Source organism: Octopus sinensis, linkage group LG15, assembly GCF_006345805.1.
Source record: "Octopus sinensis linkage group LG15, ASM634580v1, whole genome shotgun sequence".
NCBI classification, from domain to species: Eukaryota; Metazoa; Mollusca; class Cephalopoda; order Octopoda; family Octopodidae; genus Octopus; species Octopus sinensis.
The window spans coordinates 55,404,368-55,416,466 of record NC_043011.1 but is presented as its reverse complement, the minus strand read 5'-3'; positions in this window follow the sequence as shown (position 1 = coordinate 55,416,466).

Sequence of the window (12,099 nt, the reverse complement as noted above, 5' to 3'; positions counted from 1 at the left end):
CCTTTAAAAAATACTATTTTTATATTTCTTCTGAAGTCTGTTGGACCTCAATCATATTGAGTTGGCCGTTTATATATATTATATATGTGGTTTATATTTGTTGTCTCAAGTAATTCAGGAATGAACACTTTATAGATATGCAAGGGCTGAGCTGGTAACACACCGGATTCGTATCTTATGAAGCAGAGGTTCAATCTCTATCGTAGATAGTCGACTAAATTATTCAAGACATACTTCATTATAGTGACCTTAATTAAGCAACCCATTCCGTAAACCAGTTTCAAAACTCATGACCGAAACACCAGCTGATGGAAACTGGAGTGAAGCAGTAAAACATACAATTTATATTTATCTTTATCTTTATGTAAATTAGTTTTTTCCAGATTTAATTCTTGTAATGAGTTAAATTCATTTGTTGAACCAAAGAACATAATTTAATATTTCAAATGTAAAACTAACAGACAGGCACAAAATTGAGGAAATCTTTTCAAAGAGAGATTTTTTTTTTTTGTAATTTCTTCTTTATAAATAAAATGCTTTACCTTTTAATATCTATTCCACTCAACATTCCGCGTCTTATTGAGATGAAAAAATTAATAAAATGAGTTATTTTCATAAAAATGGAAATGTGTTTTGATTTCTTCTATTTTTAATTGCTTAAACGATTGTTAAAAAATGTTTCAAATTTTGCTTCTTTACACCTTAAAGAAGAAGTTTCTAATTTGCTGAATCCTGGTTTAGATGTGATTGTGAGGTCCAGGCGCTTGCTTCCTTATTATGAGGTCTTGGGATCAGTCCCACTGTACAGCACCTTGGTCAAGCTCTTTCTACTATAGTCCCAGGTTGCCTTGTGATTGGATTTGGTAGAGGGAACCTGAACGAAGCCTGTCATAAATGTATGTGTGTGTGTGTGTGTGTGTACCCTTGTCTAGACAGCATGTGATGGTTGTGAAAGAGCATCCCTGTTATAGAAGCAAAGTTCCAAAACATGTCTGGCTGTGGGGAAATATTACCTTGCTTGGAAATATGAGGTTTCTTAGCAGGAAGGGCCTCCAGCTGCAGCCAAAAAATCTGCCTCAATTTTATCTGATCCATGCAAGCATGGAAAAAAAGTAGGCATTGAATGATGGATAAAATCCACAACAAAGGTTTTCATTGCCATTTCACTCGATTTATATCACATTTATGAAATGAAAGAATAAATGTTAGAAAATTAGTTTTCTTTCTCTTAAGTTCTGGTTAATTATTTCGTAGAGGCAGACATCATTATCATCATCATCGTTTAGCGTCCGCTTTCCATGCTAGCATGGGTTGGACGGTTCAACTGGGGTCTGGGAAGCCAGAAGGCTGCACCAGGCCCAGTCTGATCTGGCAATGTTTCTACAGCTGGATGCCCTTCCTAACGCCAACCACTCCGTGAGTTTAGTGGGTGCTTTTTACGTGCCAGATGGGGCTGGCAAACGGCCACGGTCGAATGGTGCTTTTTACGTGCCACTGGCACGGAGGCCCGTTGGGGTGGCGCTGGCAACGGCCACGTTCGGATGGTTCGCTTACGTGCCACCGGCACTGGTATCACAGCTACAATTTCCATTGATGTTGATCGATGATATAACCATGAACAACGTAGGGGAGGACTGTAGAGGTGGTGGGAGGAGATGAGTGATAGTGAAGAGGAAGAACAGAGTAGTAAAGAGGATGCTGTAGACAGGAGAAGAATAAGAGAAAGGGGGAGGCAGGTGAATTGCATGGGGAAAATGAGAGATGTATGAAGGGGTGGGGGGTGATATATGGATTTGTTTTATATAAACAGACTGGTTACTTGTTTCTCTGGGATTGCTTAAATTGATGGAACCTCATCAAATGAGGGCCCAATAAACTGGCCGTATTCGATCCAAATATTCTTCCTGTCTTAGGTTCAAACCAGCCAGATGGCCTCTCACACCTATCCTATAATGCCATTTTGAAAATAAAACAGTCGCATCATTGAAATCTCGAAACTGTGAGATAACACAAGATTAATTCAAAGCAATGTGAATAATTAAGCATTATATTTGAGAGAATAATCTGAATGCTTAAAGCTTTAAAAATTACATTTTTCAATCTATGGAGAAATAATTAAATTTGCCCTGTTTATATATTTAATAAGTTACATCATATATGTGTACATATATGTATATAATAATAATGAAATTATTGTATACAGTGCTCAGGTGCACCACAACTTGTTAAAAGTGCATATAAAGCATATGCAGTAATGTACAAATGTCTGGAAAGCGAACAGTGTATGAGTCAGATACATGCTTGCGTGTGTATGAAGTGGAGAAAATCAAGTGTAGTGTTGGCGAATCTCCGGAAGCATGGAAGTTTTGAAGGATGCAGTGCTCCGACAACTAACAACTCATGCCGGCAGTTTGTTCCATGCTTCAGCAACTCTCAGCGTGAAAAAATGTTTCCTGAAGTCATGGGAGCTGTGCTGTTTTCTGACTTTGTAAACATGTCCACGGGTGTTAGATGGGTGGAGTTTGAAAAGGTGCTCAGAGTTATTGTTTGTATATGTACATATACAATGGATGGAAGCACTCCGTCGGTTCCGACGACGGGGGTTCCGGTTGATCTGATCAACGAACAGCCTGCTCGTGAAATTAACGTGTAAGTGGCTGAGCACTCCACAGATACGTGTACCCTTAACGTAGTTCTCGGGGATATTCAGCATGACACAGAGAGTGACAAGGCTGGCCCTTTGAAATACAGAAACAGGAAGTAAGAGAAAGTTGTGGTGAAAGAGTACAGCAGGGATCGCCACCATCCCCTGCCGGAGCCTCGTGGAGCTTTAGGTGTTTTCGCTCAATAAACATTCACAACGCCCGGTCTGGGAATCGAAACCGCGATCCTACGACCACGAGTCCGCTGCCCTAACCACTGGGCCATTGCGCCTCCACACATATACAATACACACCACACACACGGTGGCAGCTGTGGCATTTGATCTGACCAAAGCAAAGAAATCTTCCTTTGATGTTTTCAAATTATTGATAATGTGTCACAGTTATAATTCTTAACAAAAGTCTCACCATCCTTTTGGTGATGCGACAGAGTTTTATCTCAGATCATACAACCCCAGAGTTGGAATAATTCTGCAAGTCCATTGCCTTGAACTTGTAATTGATTTTATCAGCCCCTGAAAGTCAAAGCTGACTTCGACAGAACTTGAACTCAAGTTAGAGAGGGTTGGAATACACAATGGGCTTCTTCACAGTTTCCGATTACCAAATTCCATTAAAGGCTTTTGGTCTATTGACAGGTGTGGCCTACCTGTCAGCTGCCAAAGTAGCACAGAGTAAGGATTGAACCTAGATCTACAGTTGTTGCAGTGACTGCTTCTTAACCATGCAGTGATGTTTGCAATATTCAGCTCTTCCTGATCCACTGTTAATTGTGACTCACGACAACCATAATGAGTCAACAAAGCAGTGCTAAGCGACCAACGTTACGTTGAGTCAGTAAGTATATTATAATTTATTAATTCAGTGTTTTCTATAGAATTATCAAAGAAAGCCAAACAGAGAGAAAAATCAATAAAACCAAAACAGGTTCGGATGCAGATGCACGTGTGTTGGTTGTTGCATAATATGCACATAAATATACTTATGCATGTATGTATATATATATGCATGTGTTTTAGTGTTTATAGCACATGAGAGTGTGTGTATATATATATATAAATACAGTGTACATTTAAACACATAAGAGACGATCATAATAGGACATCTGATTCACTAGAAAGAGCAGTTAAACTCCAAACCACTAATAGTGGTAATTCTGAAATGGAAAGAGAAATAAAAACGTTTACCCTATCTTTCTATGAATAATATATAGTCTATTGACTAATTTTTCCTTGCCTTGAAACTATGTGACTTGGGTTCAATCCAACTGCATGACACTTTGAGCTACTGTAGCCTTGGGTTGATCAATGCCTTGCGAACGAATTTGGTGATGGAAACTGTATGGAAGCCTGTCATACATATACCTATTTCTTTACTACACGGGGGGACAAACAAGGACAGACAGACGGATCAAGTCGATTACATCGACCCCAGTGCATGACAGGTACTTACTTATCGACCCCGAAAGGATGAAAGCCAAAGTCGACCTCAGCGGAATTTGAATTCCGAACATAGCAGCAGACGAAATACCTATTTCTTTACTACCCACAAGGGGCTAAACACAGTGGGGACAAACAAGGACAGACAAACGGATGTCGTCTGCTGTTACGTTCTGAGTTCAAATTCCGCCGAGGTCGACTTTGCCTTTCATCCTTTCGGGGTCGATAAATTAAGTACCAGTTACGCACTGGGGTGGATGTAATCGACTTAGTCCCTTTGTCTGTCCTTGTTTGCCCCCAGCCCCTTGTGGGCAATAAAGAAATAAGAACTGAAAAATGAATAAAAAGAATATTTTCTGAAGGAAAGAAGAGTTGCGTCCCATGGTACAATGTCGTCTGTGCATGAAAGGAATCGGCTGAACATGCTTTTCATTCTGTTGTGTCTGGGGAGAGTCATTTTCTTTTTGTGCCTTATAATATAACACACTCACCTGTAAAATTTCCACTTTCTTTTCTTATTTTTATTTTCCTAAAATTTTCGTTGCATCTTGCAACCAGACATATATGGAGACACGGATCCACACATATAAAGATGCACATCCATACATACAAACATGGTCCATAGTTGCATAACACACACACACATATTTACACACAAGGAGACAGAGGTGCATACATATACAAACACATGCTCACACACACATACATAGAAAATACACAAACAACTGACAGGCAAGTACATAAATATGCTGATGCACGCACATACATACAGATGCACGCACATACATATGCATACACATAGTACATGCATGTATAGGTACACACACATGCACACAAACAAACAAAAGGGAACGCAGTGTAAATAATGGACAGAGTCAAAACTATTGAAAAGGTTGCAAAATGCAACAAAAATTTTAGGACAATAAAAATAAGTAAAAAAATGGAAATTTTACCGGTGAGTGTGTTATATTATAATGTACAAAAAGAAAATGACTTTCCCCAGACACAACAGAATATGCTTCAACACACGAACTCATATAAAGAATCTTGCAAACCAAATCCAAAAACGAAATATGTTTTTCATTCCCTCATCCAAAAGAAAGGTGATGACTATGTAGCGAAAACAAATTATCCAGCATGAATGCAGCAACAATATGTTTTACATTTTTGAATTCTGGAAGACACCTGGATTGTGTAAAGTTTTTAGAATGATTCTTTTGTCAATTAAGCAAAACTTGCAACATCCACTTCCATTCAGGCATAGCTCAGGCTGTTCCAGCCATTTCCAGTTGATTTTTGTTGGTATTCTTTTCTCTTTGAATCACCGTATATAGCTAGCTAATGTTGCAACATTGTATTTCTCTTGAATTCTAACAGGGAATCTGTGATTATTTAACCTGGCCTAATAGGGGCCCTTCGTTGCATCAACTTATTTCTGTGAGTTTGTCCCACAAATCTGCTTCATAGACCTGCTAACCCTACATGAACATCCTGTCTCTGCACAGAGCTTTGGAACATTTACTGTTATTTATTTTTTTTTTTTACACCAGGCACACAGCTAAGCAAGACCTTTAGGTTATGCCTATTGAATAATCTCTTATACCTATGGGACTGTATGAAATGTTTATCTACAAATCTAAGGAAAGCCCTTGCCATACAAGTTTTTCCTGTTGAGTGAGAAAGGTGGGGAAAACCAGAGGCTGCACTTTCTCTTGTGGGTATTAGGGCCACACATACAAGCGATGTGATCCTTAAACCTACTGGCTACTAGAGCCTCATTGTAATAGGGATCCATTATGTCAAAAACATCTTTAGTTGAGGTTTGAAATCCTCTTACTGATACCCTTTACAAGGTTTTTAAACACTATAGAGGGCTGTGTTGAGTGTTATATCTAAGAAGTTTACCTACAACGATATAGTTGGTCTCTATGGTAGCCTAAATCCCAGGGAATTAAGAGTGTGAACCAGTCATTTCCTATGCCTGTCTAGGGTGTGCTCCATTCCAGGCTCTAGAGATGGCTTCAGTGTCATCCTTTTTAGGGGCCAAAATGGCTTCATAGGCAGTTCTTACTTAAAGTATCTTTACTTCATAAAGCTTCTATAAGGACAGCAATCTGTCACAGAGTTAACTGCTACCCTGACCACTGCTACTCAGTTTCAGCAGTATATGTTTATATAATTATATATTTATGTAGTTGTATGTGTATATTGTATATATATATATATATATATATATATATATATATATATATGTTTATGCAATTGTATATGTGTATGTTTATATCTAATACTGTATTCATGCCTGTAAGTATAAATAAATCACTGTTGTACTGACTTCTTCCAGCAGTGTAAATATATTATAAACAACATTATGTTAAGATATTTATCTGTCAAAACTTAGATTATGTTTTCTAAACCTCTGTCATAACATGTAGATAAATATCATCATCATCATCATCACCATCATCATCAACATCATCATCATCATCATCATCATCATCATCATCATCATCGTTTAACGTCCGTTCTCCATGCTAGCATGGGTTGGACGGTTCGACAGGGGTCTGGCAAGCCAGGAGGCTGCACCAGGCTCTGTTGTGATATAAAATAATTGCATAACAGAAATTCAATTTTAAGCCACATATAGTTTGTAAAGCAATTATTTTAATGGATTAAAAATTAAAAAAATTTTTTAAATGTATTAAAAGTTGATCCATTTTTTTACTTTTGCAATTTTTTTCAGTCTTGAAGCAACCAAAGATACTTTTACTCCTCTTAGACTCTGCAAAACTCAACTTAGACCAACAATAGAATATAGCTTCACCATTTTCACTGATGTTGCTGCAATACATGCAAATATCTAATCCAGACGACATTCCAAAAAAGGCCATCCTATTTCTTTACTACCCACAAGGGGCTAAACACAGAGAGGACAAACAAGGACAGACAAACGAATTAAGTTCATTATATCGACCCTAGTGTGTAACTGGTACTTAATTTATCGACCCCGAAAGGATGAAAGACAAAGTCGACCTCGGTGGAATTTGAACTCAGAACATAACGGCAGATGAAATACGGCTACGCATTTCACCTGGCGTGCTAACGTTTCTGCCAGCTCGACGCCTTCCAAAGAAGGCTATCCAACTGATTAACTGGTCTACAAACATGCTGTCTTCTTTCTCTGTTTTTTCTGCAATTAATGACCCTCTAATTGTTGGAGTTGATTAAGCTTGGACAATCTCCACTTAAACCCACCTGACTCGCTCTTATTTCCTTCTCTCATTCTTGGCTCCACACTAACCTCTAAACTCATTCTTTCCTCACCCCAATATTGGCCCCTTGAAATTCCCTCTCTACCTATGTTTTTCCTTCAGTTGTCAATTTGTAACTGTGCAAGGAAAACTTTACCCCTTTCAGTTTCATCTGTCTGTGAAAATCATAGACACAAAACTCTTTCCTCCTAAGCAACCCCCTTCCTCCCGACCCCTTCCCACACCCCTCAAAAAGGATGAAAAATAATGGTTTTTTATTTGGGCCAGCAATTTTGAGGGAAGGGGGAACTTTATTCTATTGACCCCAGGGTAATGAAGGATAAAGTTGATCCTGGTGGGGTTTGAACACAGAAAGAAAAGAGCCAGAATAGATACTGAAAAACCTTTTTCTGATTCTCTGACATCTCTGTCAGTTCACCCACTTTTAAATAAAAAGATAAAATGGAATAAAAATCATTATTTTTGTTTATTTTAACACCTCCATTCTGAAATGGAACTTTCTAAACAATTAAAGACTATAGCATTATGTCCGACATGCTAACAATTCTGCCACCTTGTCTCAATGATAATAATAATGATAATAATAATAATAATAATAATAATAATAATAATAATTTCAAATTTTGGTGCAAGTCCAGCAAGTTCAAGGGAAGGGATAATTTGATTATATCGACCCCAGTGTGTAACTGGTACTTATTTTATTGACCCTGAATGGATGAAAAGCAAAGTCAACCTCGGTGGAATTTTTACAAGAAGAAAAGAAAAAAACATTCACCAAAGAAACAAAGAAAAGGAAATAAAGATGGGGGATGGAGGGAATAAGGGGTCGTACATCCCAGACCAAATGGTGCATTCAGTCACACTTTGCGGACGTAATTGCAAAGGTGTTGCCATGGAAAACGACCAGTGATACTTGCTGCAACAGAAGAGTTCATTCCTATGTGGTATATTATGGATAAGTAAACTCGGAAGAGTCCATTTCTATTTCAGTGTATTAACAAGTTCCAAAAACTGCAGATCTAAGGAGAGAAAAGAAAATGAGGTGAAGCATCTCAACTGGGAATTGAAACTGCTAACTGGGGGTTTGTAGTAAATTCCAAGCAATTATGGTTCCCCAATCAATGTGGAAGCCTCTGTACTGTCACTTAACCCTCTAGAAACAACAACCAAATCTCCCTCTAATCACTCCTTCCTATTGTCTTAAAAGAAGGCAAGGTGATTTTGAATAATGTAGTCCTATTTACACATTGTCCGATGAGATGGTCATGGTTGGAGCATGTTTCATCAAATCCTTTCAGCTGTATGATGTAGCCTTGTATATACAATATTGAAAAGTAAGATAGGAGGGTCACTGCTGGAATGTTTTTGACCCAAGGTCTGCTCGATCAGGGCTAACTCGGGACTTGACAACAACAATTAGAGATGTTAGTCTTTAATTATAATTTCATTCACTTTTTGAAGGTGGTGAGCTGGCAGAAACGTTAGCACGACGGGCAAAATGCGTAGCCGTATTTCGTCTGCTGTTATGCTCTGAGTTCAAATTCCGCTGAGGTCAACTTTGCCTTTCATCCTTTCGGGATCGATAAATAAAGTACCAGTTTCGCACTGGGGTCGATGTAATTGACTTAATCCCTTTGTTTGTCCCCTCTATGTTTAGCTCCTTGTGGGCAGTAAAGAAATAGGTATTTCGTCTGCCGCTACATTCTGAGTTCAAATTCTGCCGAGGTCAACTTTGCCTTTCATCCTTTCGGGGTCAATAAATAAAGTACCAGTTATGCACTGGGGTCAATGTAATCGACTTAATCCCTTTGTCTGTCCTTGTTTGTCCCCTCTGGGTTTAGCCCCTTGTGGGTAGTAAAGAAATATATAATTTCATTCACGTTAATGATGCTGATGACCATCATCATTTAATACCTGTTGTCCATACTGTCATGGGTTTGACCAAGGCTGGTGAGGTGAGGGGCTGCACCAGGCCCCAGTCTGAACTGGCATGGTTTCTACGAGTGGATGCCCATCCTAACACACTCCACTCTGATAGCGTAATGGGTGCTTTTGCATTCCACTCACACAGGGACCAGTTGTGTAACTAATGTTTTATAGGAATATTAAATCATCTTCAAACCTTGGTGGTTATTTTATTGACTTGCAAAGGGCGAAAGGGATAACTGACCCCAGCAAGATTTGATCCCGGAACATAACTAAATACCTCAGATCTTTTGCCGGATGCTCTAATAACTTGGCTAAAACTATTACTTGTAACGTAATAGTCTGTAGACATACCAATGTCACCTGATACTACACTGGCATCCACCTTGATTTGCTATTCGATTATTGGTGACTCCTTATTTAAATTTGAGAAGCTAACCATCTTGTTTGTATCTTTAGTTATTTTAGATTGCATTTTTGTGTACAACAATCATAACAACAACAATTACAATAGCAACAACAACATTACAGGTTTGCAGCCGGTCGGTCACAGTTTCATTACATTTCTGATGATGTCAGTGATATGGGAGGGACAAGGTTTTGTTTCGCCTTCGTTCTTAGATTCCCAATACTGTTTATATCCTTCACTGGAGTGCACTGGGATAACCCAAACACACACATGCACACACACACTCTCTCTCTCACATACACATTTATTCACATACATTCACACACACATACACAAATGTATATACATGGCACGTAAAAAGCACCCACTACACTCACGGAGTGGTTGGCGTTAGGAAGGGCATCCAGCTGTAGAAACACTGCCAGATCAGACTGGGCCTGGTGCAGCCTACTGGCTTCTCAGACCCCAGTTGAACTGTCCAACCCATGCTAGCATGGAAAGCGGACGCTAAACAATGATGATGATGATGATGCATGTGTGTGTGTATATACACTTGTGTGTGTGAATACAATGTGTATATAAACAGCCATATGTAAATATATATATATATAATATCTGTATTTGTCCACCACCACCACTTGACAACTGGTGTTGGTGTGTTTACATCCCTGTAACTTAGTGGTTTGGCACTTCTCTACAGATTCAGAAACAGCATCTAGCCGTAAAAAGGAATTCTACCCCAACATATTCCATCTGACCCATTGCATGAATTGGATAGAGTAGAGTGATGGTCTGCTGCTATTGCAATGCAAATGGGGATTTGATCAACCCTGGTTGGGCCAAGTGTGCGAAGAAGGGTGGGGTGGTGGTCTGAAATCGAAAGACCTTAAATCCTTCCCTGAGACCCCAGAAATATTCTTGATGAGGCATCCAAGAACATTAAGCAATATAGATCTAGGAATAAGCACACTCATCTTACAGATTAAACTCACCTTTAAACCTAAGACTTATTTTATACGAAAGATATCTTGAGATCCGTACTTAAAGAGTATAAACACATCAGAATCAACTTCAATCTTTTTGATAACAGGCTGATTGAGACTCTCTCTGGCTCTATGATACAAGTTTCTCGTCTACAGTGATCTCAAAACCTTTGATCAAAATACAGCAGATATTGTATTCACCCCAATAGACGTCATTGATTGGTTGAAATTGCCGAAATGCAAGAAATTGAACAACAAATAGCTTACAAACTACAGAATTTTCTCAAGAAAGCCAAGACAAAAAGATGTTTTATATAACACACTACTAATATACGAAGTTTAAAAGTGTTTAGTTACAAAGAAATTATTTTAAAAATCTGCCGGTCAAAGTGAAAAGACCCTTCCCTTTTCCACACACCAGCTTAATGTAGCAAAATTGTTTAATAAATTCATCCTCATTTTCAAAATTAATTGATACAAGGAAAGGCGGTGTATTTCAACAGAAATATGGTGACGAAAAGGTTAAGCTCTCGTATCATATTACAACCGAAGCCGACTTAGCCTTTCCACCTCTTTTGGGAATCGATAAAACAAGTACCAGTTGTTGAGTACTGGAGTTGATGTAATCGACTTAAACCCTCTTGCGAACTTGCCGGGGCCTTGGGTCAAAATTTGAAACCAATATTATAGTTATTTAGTTCAGGTCAGCTCCGGTTGAGTGAACAGCAAAAAAAAAATGCCTGTCATTCAATCACGGCAGTTTAATTTAATCTTCAGTCAAACACGTCTCAGGCTTTTTGAGGTAGGGTGTAATTTTGAGAGAAAGAGAGAGAGAGATTAGGTTACTGTTTATTATAACAAGTAGATCAACACAATATTATTCGGAGGTTGAGTGGTGGTGGACCCTTCTGGGGTCGATAAAACAAGGGAGCAGTCAAACCCCTCGATATCATCGTCGTCGTCATTATTTACCAACACATTACACCATATGTTAACCTTTATTGTAGACAGAAATTTAATTTCCTATCACATAGCTACTTTGGAGAATTTTTAAAATTATCGAAAAAGAAAAGACCAATTTTTTTTTTTTTTGCTTCAGACAAATGAATATAATTAGGGCACCTGGTCAGGGCATGACAATTAAGTAATAATTAGAGCATCACACAAATTGTTTACTATCCTTGTGATGTCCCCCTCATCTATGTCACTGTGGCTAATTAAAGAAATCATTATTATTGTTATTAATAATATATATATATATATAATACAATTTTTAAAAAATTGAAACTAAATTTCTAGCTGATTACAACAAACATGCTTTTCAGGTTTTTATTTTCTGTTTCTTTCTCAGAGATCGAAGGGAAGTCCTTTATTTCTTCTTGTCCCACTTTTTCACTCCTTGTGTGT